General features: G+C 34.5%; 1 long non-coding RNA gene across 1 annotated transcript; it reads right to left on the reverse strand.

Moving 5' to 3' along the window:
- Positions 1-1,797: 1,797 nt before the first annotated feature.
- On the reverse strand, positions 1,798-5,173 carry LOC145797073 (uncharacterized). The gene is made up of 3 exons (XR_014338123.1): positions 4,155-5,173; positions 2,490-2,551; positions 1,798-2,350 (listed from the first exon to the last, which is right to left on the reverse strand). It is a non-coding gene; the product is annotated as an uncharacterized LOC145797073 (long non-coding RNA).
- Positions 5,174-11,373: the final 6,200 nt, after the last annotated feature.

Below are 11,373 nucleotides of genomic sequence, written 5' to 3' on the forward strand. Positions count from 1 at the left end.
TGTTGAAAATGCAATTTCAAGTGAAGTTGCATTTTGAACATGCGATTTCAAGTGAGTGAACATAAAAATAAAAATTATTGCAAACACTGTATTTCAAATTGATGTAGTAGTCACAAGCACTGAATTGCATGGCAGGTGAAATGGCATGTTGAAAATGTGCATTTTCAACATGCAATTTCAAGTGAGTCAACATTACCTCCATGCCATAACAAATTACAAGTAAACATTTATCATATAATATTATTGTAAGTTAATCACACTTTACCCCCTGTGATTTCATGCGGTAACATAATACCTCCTTGGGGTTTATACGTGTACTCATAAACCCCCGCAGTTTGGAGTGATGTTTAAAAGTGACGGGATCTGCTAGACTTAATAGCGCGTGAGCCAAACACATCAGAGAAGCGTGTATGCACTGGGATTAAGTGATTTGGCGCCAAATTTGGGGCTCAAATTGACTAATTTGCCTTTCTAATCTCTTGTAAAACCATTACACCACCAAACCGTCAATTCCTTACCCAAAAATCTAATATCACTTCCATTTTTGAGGATGTCATCCTTTCAAGGCTCCCACTATAGTGGACAAAGCATAGCTTGTACATGCTACTGTGGCCAAAGATCTCCGGTGAGAACAACTTAGACAAATGCAAACATGGGAAGAAGATTTATAGGATGTGCAAATTATGGGGTAATCACTTCCATTATTTATTAAGTAATTCATGTATTTATTTTTTATGTTATATAATTTTTAATTACAAATCCAAATTTATTTATTAAAATTTTTAGATTCATGCTACTTGTGAGTACTTTGCGTGGATTGACCCACCATTGTGTCACCGCTCGCGTGATCTACTACCAAGACTTGTGCAATGGAGCTAGAGTTGAAAAAACTCAAAAAAATAAAAAAATAAAAAAGTTGTATCGAAGACTTTTGCTACGAAGTTGGATACTGTTTTTATGCTATATTGCATGTAATCTAAAAAAAACAAAGTGTTATGTAAGCTAATACGAGGAAGGAATAACCCTTTTGGGAATCTTGCTTCTCTATTATTAAAACTTGTCTTGTTTTGCATAGAAATCAAAAAACAAAAAATAGGTAAAAATATAAAAGTACATTTTTAAAACATTGTATAGATAACTTAATCATAAATATTTCGTTTCTTTTTTGTTTAAACCTTAAACACATACTCCCAACCTTAAAGACATACTCCCAATGGAGTTAGAGGTTTAAAAAAAATTACTAAATACCAAATAAAGCACACCAGCAAATGCTCTGCAATCTCAACAAATTAAAGTAAAAATTAAACATCAAACAATACATAACAGCCTGTACTCTACAATTCCAAACAAATCAAACCTAAGTCAAGTATCACCTGTGCCTGAAGGCACTTCTCTTCCTGGCACTCATAAAATTTGTAAAACTCTAACATGAAAGGCATATATAGTATACATTCCAACCTAATCGAGTAAATCCATTCTTTGGTCCAACTTATCCAAATAAGTTGTCAACAAAAATTATCGCATTCATATAATGGTTGAATATGGCTAAACCAAAAATTTATTGTAAAGATGATTAATGTAAAAAAGTCATCAATTACATCAACTAAGACAACTTTAAAAATGAAATTGTTGCCCTAAAAATTGTCTAAAGTTAAAAAGAATTGAAAGTCGTTCAATAGTCATTCTAGTATTGATACCTGAAATAAAAAAAATTTAAAAAAAAACTGAAAAATAATAATAAAATTAGATTAGATAGATTAAAGCAAAAAATCTAATTAAGAGAAAAAATGCCTAATATTCAATATTTTCCAATTATGTTACATAGTATGTAATAAACTTTCTAAGTGCTCAAAAGTATCTATCACTTATCAGGCACCACTTGCCATCACACATAATCCAACTCACTTTCTTCACATGTTTCCTTGTCTAGTTTTACTACTTCTACTAATATACTTGACAAAAAATGAACACACATGTTTCCTTTACTAACTAAACCAGGCAAAAAGAACAATGAGACAGCCAAATAAAAACGTAATTCAAATGTAAAGCATTACCCAAATCAAATTGATTCATCAAAACTCCAATTCAACTTAAACACATGCATAACAAAACAAATGAGAAAAAATGTAATTGTTTGAGCTTCAATCACTGCTTGCGTTATTGAGTCTACAAAAGAAGAAAAAAAAATTAACAACAAATCAACTGATAAGTAATATATGTGGGCAACAGAGAGACATGCAGCTCTGCCCACCTCAACCTTAGCAGGCTTCTCCTCCTTTTTAATAGGCTTTTCATCATCTGCTACAATCATTTCCCCAAGTAATGCATATAAGTTTGCATCTTTGAGTTACTGTTCCAAAAGACAACAAAGAAGCATAACTAAAAAGATTATTGAAATATCTCAATAAGCCCCTGAAATTATATTATCTATTAAAAACTACGAAAAACATTTCATATCAAATATATATACTACTATACATATATGTTACCTTGACAATCTTCGAATCAGCCCAAGGCTGCCTTTTCCGTACATGACCAAATAATTCACCAACTAAGAATATCACAATTAAATGTGTTAATTAGAATAGACAAAATTACTAGGGAAGTGTGAACTGTAGGATTGCAAGCATCAAGAAAATATGTATATATATGATTTGTTCAAATTTAGATTCATCTGCATGTGAATTTAAATAAAACTTCCCCCTCTTCTTATCTTTACGGTGGGTGCTAATTGGTGCAAGATGATGGCTACTACTACTAGAAGAAATATTCAATCCACATACAAATTCATATAATTTATATACTTATGCATACACACACAAACACGCACACACACACACTAGCAATGATGCTTTTGGATATCCTCATGCTACTTTCAAAAAATGCCTCTAAGTGCCATATAGCAGACAAAGCAACGAAGAAAGAACAAAAAGGTCCCCTTCCAACCACTTTCGTCACACACCAGTCACCAAATCCACACACTACCTACCTCTATTTAGACCAAATTTTCAAACAAATGAGCAAATGAAGCAGCAAAATACAACAGAAGCACCAAAAATCTAAATGACAAACAAGGACAAAGGTAGCCATCAAACCCACAATCCTGAGATCAAAACAGAGCAATAAGAATCAAATAACTTCAACTATTAATAGGTACCAAAGGATATAGTTCACATCTATCACAATTTTAGCAACAAAACAAACTAATTAAAATACAAATCCAGCATAATTAATTACAAATCTAATTAATTAAAGTTTCTAGCAACTTTTCGCATGATTTCAACATATCTAGCAAAACTAACTAATCAATCTGATGGTGCACATTTCGACACATAGACAAAAGTCGCCTCAGGATTCGAAAACTACCCTTGTTATATTAGTCAGTGCAACTTTTAATAATATTAAATAATAGGATTACCAGAAAACCATCTTCTCTAATCTTTACGTGAAACCCAAAAAAAAACCAACAGGAGAACCTTCGAGAAATCAAAAAAGATTAACAACAATATATATATATATATATATATATAGGTCCTAATGACAAGGTTGATAGGTTTGAATATCCACTATGAAGAAACTATGAGGATCAAACAGGTCAACATCGATCCCAATACTAATTATCCATGAACAGATTTACAAACAAAAAGAGCAATCCCATCACACATAAAATAAAAAATTCCAAACTCCCATAGCATGGCAACATGACAAAAGAATGCACAAAATAGGCATTCAAAACTATAGTGAAGTCCTTGTAAAAGATTTCACAAGATTAGTAATAATCACTTTCATTTCCATTCTAGAAGTATCTGATATCAATATTACAAACTAAACAGTCTTTGTTGCCAAGAATTTTTTTTGGCTTAATGTGAGGCATGATGTAGACCCATCTCAACCCCCTATCTCAAATGACATAACCAATGCCTTAACTTCTTAATTTAAAACATCCTGAGAATAATTTATGTTACTTCAAAAATCACCATTTGCTACATCATATGAGTTTGAATTTAAAACAGGTGGATCAACCAAGAACACTACTTCCAGGACCAATTTTTTCTCATAAGACACATTTGTTACAACCTAAAGCCAAGATAAAATTATAGACAAACATCAAGTGCAACATGATATATCTTATCAGGGAATAATAAGTTTCTTACCAGCATAGATGGTGTCCTCAGTAAGCCCATTTAGTCTCTTTAATTTCCTCAATAGAAACCTACACTCAAACCAAAATGAGAACACAGCATTCAAATCAGAACCCAAAATCAAACATTAAAATAGGAAATCTTTAAAAACGTAGAAAGAAATGAATGCAAGTAAATATGAATTATACCCCATATTTTCTAGAAAGACCCCAAAGGGTATCTCCCCTTACAATCTCTATTATTTTTGTGACGACCGGGTGTATTATTCGCTTTGTTTTTCTTTTGTCTTCATTGGGTTTGAAGTGTCTGGAAGTCGTTCTCAAATTAAACTCTTATTCTTGTGTGTTCGGTGTTAATTTCAGCTTGTTCTGGTGAGTGTGAGGTCAAGTCTGTAGGGCCTAGAATCGAGCTGAGAAAAAAATTCTGGACTGAGGAAATAGGGCCGCACGTATGGGGCCTTGGGCCGCACGTGCGGAATTCAGAGGAGGTTTGGGGCAACACACTGCAATATATGCAGGTGCTGGAAGTGGTGCGGGGCATGAGCCACACGTACGGGATGCTGGGCAGTCCGAAAACCCTGTTTTTTCTTTCTTTTGGGGCTGAATGTATCTCATTTGTTTCTACATCTCTCCCTCTCTAAAAACACTTTTGCTCCTCCTCCTCTCTAAAAACCCTCATCAAACACTAAAGATGTTTGATTTCTTGCAATCCATTGGGTCTAGAGCCATCATCTCTCACAAATCTTGGAGATCAAAGCTAGGACTCCATTTGGTGTGGTGGAAATCAAAAATCTCTCATTTTGGCTCTAGGGTTTCACTTCTTTTCTTCATCAAACCTTGAGGTAGGGACTTCTTTGAGTTATATATATGTTTTTGACTAAGTTAAATGTTGATTTGGAGTTTTCTTGAATGATGTTAAGAAAGTTTTGATTTTTGGCTCAAGAATGTCATGATTTTCAAAAGTGGGTTTAAATCCCAACCTTTTTGTCTATCCTTGAGGGTTTTACTTCCATAATTTTAAGAAAGATGTTTTTGGTAAGGTTTCACCAAGAAAATGAGAGGATGTTGTGGTTTTGATAAGAAACCCTAGAAATTTGGGGGTTTGGGGAAAAATGTGGAGAACCCATGGATTTCTTGTCTCAAGAGAATGAATGATTGAAAATTTCATAATATTGTTTGTAGAAATGACAATTTTTCTTGGTATATAAAGATTGGGGATTTGTTTTAAGTTTTTGTTAATGCATGAACTTGTGTTGTTATATGATGATAAAATTGTTGGGTTCCTTGAAAGATGAAAGTTGTGAAATTGGAAGTTGATATGCAAAACATGATAAGTAGTCTTGAAGTGACTAAATCATTAAGAATGGTGCAAGATGGGGAAATGTCTCCACTTGCCAATAATGTAAATTGAACACGTAGCTATTTTGTGATAAATAATGTAGAAGAAGGAAAATGAGGAATGCGGTTATTGTAGTGTTATTGTTGAGATATTTGAGAAGGGATAATGTTACGAAGCATTAATAGTTGTTGCATTGCACACTCATTTCATCGATTATTACACGTTTTGAATTGAGTTTGGAAACGTTTAAATTGAGATAAGTTTATATTGAAATGAGAACTATGCAAATGTTTATGGGGTAAATACGTTGGTAAGTCCGGATAGGAGGTGTAGATGAAATTGATAAGTTAGCCTGAGTGTCCGGGGTGAAAGACTGAAAACACGCGTGGAGGAGGTACCACTTCCCTTTCGGTTAGCAACCGGTAAAGTGGGGTTCTTGGTAGTGCTAGTTGAGCCTACTTCCAGACACCAACTTAGGAATTACCAGAGTCATATTTACCGCTCCGTTGAACAAAAATTGTAAATTTTGGAATTTTTGAGATTTCATACTATGATTGAACATGGTGACTTTTAAAAGGCATGTAAACGAAATTCTCTTTAAATTTGGCATCGCACGACATTTGCATTTAATATCGGAAATTTTGCATAAACATATATACTTTGTTAAGGATTCTCTACTGGGCTTTACGCTCACCCCTATAGGATTTTGGTGCAGAAAAAGATGTGGTGATCAAGCCAAGTTGAGGACGTGGATATATATTTTCTGAAGAGTAGATAACTCTGTTTTGTTATGATTTAATTGCTAGCCAAGGGCTATTCATGTATGGGTCCGAGAGGCCACTTTTGTGTAGCCGGGCTTAAGCCCTGGAAATTGTAAGCCCATGAGGGCATTCTATTATTTTGGTATTTTATGTTTCACATGCAATAGATTCGTGTATTTCTATATCACTGAATGTATAATTCGCATGTAGAACTTTTGTGTAAACCTTGTTGATTTATGATGTAAAGTTTGGAGATTTGCTATTATTATTTATTGGATGTTGGTTGATGCATTTCATTCTTGAGGGTTATTTTTGAGGCGTTATAGTTTTCATCGAAGATTCTGTCACAGTTTGCTCCACAGAAGTGATGGGTTTCTATCAAAACAAACAAATAATCCAAATACAACAACATATATGGGTGAGTCTATGGACTCTATACATACATTTATTACGCATACATACATATCAGAACAAACAAACAACCCAAATCCAACAACATAATCATCTCTAACCTTTAAGTGTCACAAAATTAATATATGTTATACATCACTAGTATTAAAGTGATGTAAACATGTACTGAATAACATGCAAACATGTAATACTAATTATACGTTAAATACTAAAAACTATAACTATCACAAAAATAATATATGTTATATATCACTAGTGTGTGTGGCGAGGAGGGGAAGGTGTATGGGTGCCACATCCAGGATGTTTAATTTTGCGAGTTCCCTTGCGACATGAGGGTTCTACAACCTGTGTGCCACCCCCTTCAGTGGCTTGATGTCTGCCTCACTTCCTCTTATGAGGAAAAGGGTCCATAGGCACAATAGGTAGTACTCGTTCATCAACATATGATCCCTCTTCTCCACAAAGTGTTACTCTCTAGGTTGACAATGGAATCCCATCTTCAAACTGAGTACCTCCCTTCTCAGACTGTGTAATTGTAGATAGTGGGACCTCCTCGTGCGATGCATGTCTAGTCCCAAGATGTTGCTCATCAACATGTGATCTCTCTTCTTCACTATGTGTAACTATCTCTGTAAAGACTAGAACCCACTCTGTTGATTGTGTCAGCCTGTCTCCGTCTCCAGAATGTAGAACCCCTGCTATAAGAGAAACACCCTCCTTAGAATGTGTTACCCCTTCATGTTGTTCTGCCATTGCATTCCCAAAATCTTCCATGCAGATACGGGTTTGACACCAATCGTTAAACATGGATCTGAAGTCTTTATGGGGGTAAAGTCCCAGTCAACGTGTGGCTTAATATCTATCCCATCAGATGGTTCTGCCTCTGCATGTGCGTCAATGTCAGGCTGTATATCACCAACCCATGGTTCACCTATAGCAATGCAGGTTCAGTGTTCATCCCATAATTAAATCCACTCTTTGTGATGCTTCACCCAATATTTAGTTTTGATTCCATGTAGATTGAGCTCATGAAGACCAATGTGAGTGTCACAATTATGGGGTATAGTTTGGCAAAATCCAAATTGTCGTTGTACTATATCAGGCTACTGCATCTTGACAATGTAAAAATAGATCAATGGAACTACTATGCATCTCAACAATGTAAAGCGATCTTGCTCATGAAGAGCTACAAGTGTCTGCCTGGCTAGTGTGCCAATATGTGATCCTCTCTGGAGATGCAGTACATATCTGTACCAAATGACCGCTTTAACAAACATAACGAAAATGTTAAATTGAAAAACCATATTGAATATGAGTAATGTGTAATGTGTAATGTGTAATATGTAATGTGTAATAATGTTGACAAATAAATAAATAAATAAATAAATAAATATATGTGTACCACAAAATCAAATGTGCAAGAAGCATGACTAATGTATCGACAAGTGATATGCCGATACCATACCATGTAAGGATCATCATCATGCATATCACTAACCCATGGTTCACCTATAGCAATGCAGGTTCAGTGTTCATCCCATAATTAAATCCACTCTTTGTGATGCTTCACCCAATCTTTAGTTTTGATTCCATGTAGATTGAGCTCATGAAGACCAATGTGAGTGTCACAATTATGGGGTATAGTTTGGCAAAATCCAAATTGTCATTGTACTCTATCAAGCTACTGCATCTCGACAATGTAAAAACAGATCAATGGAACTACTATGCATCTCAACAATGTAAAGCGATCTTGCTCATGAAGAGCTACAAGTGCCTGCCTGGCTAGTGTGCCAATATGTGATCCTCTCTAGAGATGCAGTACATATCTGTACCAAATGACCGCTCTAACAAACATAACAAAAATGTTAAATTGAAAAACCATATTGAATATGAGTAATGTGTAATGTGTAATGTGTAATAATGTTGACAAATAAATAAATAAATAACTATATACGTACCACAAAATCAAATGTACAAGAAGCATGACTAATGTATCGACAAGTGATATGCTGATACCATACCATGTAAGGATCATCATCATGCATATCACCAACCTATGGTTCACCTATAGCAATGCAGGTTCAGTGTTCATCCCATAATTGAATCCATTCTTTGTGATGCTTCACCCAATCTTTAGTTTTGGTTCCACGTAGATCGAGCTCATGAAGACCAATGCGAGTGTCACAATTATGGGGTATAGTTTGGCAAAATCCAAATTGTCGTTGTACTCTATCAGGCTGGTGCATCTCGACAATGCAAAAACAGATCAATGGAACTATTGCCTGCCATATATCTGCAACATTCAAACAATATACTAGAAGCCCCTCAATCAACTCAGTAGAGTGAGGTCACCCCACCACCTACAACATAAGTAATAAGTTAAAAAGTTAGCAATATAAGTAACTAATGTTTACTATAGTAATTTTTGTGATATTCAATAGTTTCATGGATGGAAGCCACATTGATGAACTGTGATAACTACTTTTTCCTTTAAATAGAAATTGACATTATAATTGAGAGAGAGAGAGAGAGAGAGAGAGAGAGAGAGAGAGAGAGAGAGAGAGAGAGAGAGAGAACAAGAAATGAGAAAACATGCCCTTATTTCTGGTTTGGAACCAAAAATGAGAAAACTAGGTCAATTTCATAAAACATGAAGAAAAAAAAATGTTAAAGGAAAATAGAGAAAACAAACACACAATCAAACAAGCCCTAGGGATCTTATTTGTGTACTAATAACTCAAATAATGAGAAAATCTTGTGTCGTTTTAGAAAATCATGATATACAATGACCACTAGTTCTAGCTAAAGTATACTACTTTGAATATCATACATATGTTTTGATCTAACCCACCTTGTTGCCATGGTTTGATTACAAATTTGCCGATTGTTTGAATGTATCATGAAATTTGGTTGGCTCCACTGACACTTTTACATACCAATTTAAGATGACCAAACTAAGTTTTGTGTCTCATTCAAGTGGAGTTGACTACATGACAATCCAGGATCAAATTGACCTTATTTCTAGTTTGGAACATCAAGTAATACAAGAAGGCTGAGAGGGACACATCAAGAATTTTGAATTTTGTCACTGTGATGGAACTTAGAAGTTCTAGAAAGTTTTTTTTATCTTGGGTGCCCTGTTTTGTTGGAAACAAGCCCATCTCAGATTTCCAATGCCACACTGTTGCTTGGGGGCTGATGTTGTGGAGTTGAATATAGGATCTTAATTTCAAAGGTAGTGTGGATTAGAGTGTTCTCAATTTCAAAGGTTTTGGAACAAAGAGTATTTTTTTTTTTTTTTTTAAAACCGGAAATCAAAAAATACTTTGAACTAGAATTCTCACTTTCAGTTTCATGCATAATGACAACCTGTTGTAATCCTTTCATTTCAAACCAAACAAACATATCCTTATGGTTCATAATTACAAAAATACAATAATATTTTTATTTATAAATTGTATTTCTTGCATAAATTGTAACCTATTTTATTCAATTTTGTTAAGGAAATACTACTATGTGCAATCCACTATCATAAGAAACTTGAGAAATTTTTGAGGTGAAGTTATGAATTTTTGTTGTGTTAGTTACGAATAATTGTGGTGTAGTTCTAGAGGGCATGTAAGAAACCTCGTGGTTATGACTCTTTTTAGTTGTGTTATGAATATTGTGCTTTTATTATTATTATTACTTTTTTAATTTTTTGTGGTGAGAACAATCGTATCATTTTGTAGTTCATGTTATGAATTTTGGTTTATGACTCTTTAGGATTATATTATGAATTTTGTGGGGTTATTTTTTTATATCATTTCTTCGGTATTATTTTTGTTCTAAGGCATCACCAAAATGCCTTCATACTTGGAGTTTTTTGGAGTTAATGCAATTTTTTACTAAAATCGCATATTGAAGATGCGATTTCAATTTTAAATTACATTTTTAATATGCGATTTCAAAAAGTGGGTTAGTCCTCCGAATAGTTTGAAAAGTTGGTAAATTCCATTATAGAAAGCTGAAAATTCCATTTTATGTGAACTACAAAAAATAACTGTCACATAAACTTAAAAGTCCAAATCATCCCAATAAAAATACATTTTTACAATCGTTTAAACTATTCACATCAACAACTGTTTGGACAAAAATGGAAGAAAAATTGACTCCAGGTTTCAAAGTACTCTAATTCCCATCATCCCTCTAAATATCAGTGCCTTATTCATAAAAAAGGGAGGGGGGGGGGGGGGGGGGGTGTTGGGGCGGGGGTGTTGAAACAAGTGAAGAAGAAGAAAGAGCTGGTGGGGGTGATTCCAATGGATTGCACTTCAACCACTATGCTTCCACTAGTGGTTGATTACACAAAAGAAGCCAAGGCCAAGGAAATGTAAGTCAAGCAGATGGTAATATTCAACGATGCATTTTGTCTCTAAACTGGGTGATAGGAGTCATGGGACAAAGAAGTTAGAGTAGGTTATGAAAAGGGTTTGAGGACTTAGCAAATTTCTCAGGATTCCATGCAAAGAATTTGACAATGATGCAATGAAGTTGTTCGCACTAATTGAAGTAAAAAAGAGGCCAAAAGATGGATGCAAATTCTGCCAGGATGAATGTGGAAAGCAAAGCAAGAAGTGGAAGAGACTTAAAAGAATTTGGTTAGCACCATCAATTATGACAGTAGAGGTAACGGGTGCTACAGCGGAAGGAAGTAGAGGATTTTTTTATGGTTGTCCATG

The sequence above is a fragment of the Camellia sinensis genome, chromosome 8 (assembly GCF_055761805.1).
Source record: "Camellia sinensis isolate YWXY chromosome 8, ASM5576180v1, whole genome shotgun sequence".
Classification (NCBI taxonomy): Eukaryota; Viridiplantae; Streptophyta; class Magnoliopsida; order Ericales; family Theaceae; genus Camellia; species Camellia sinensis.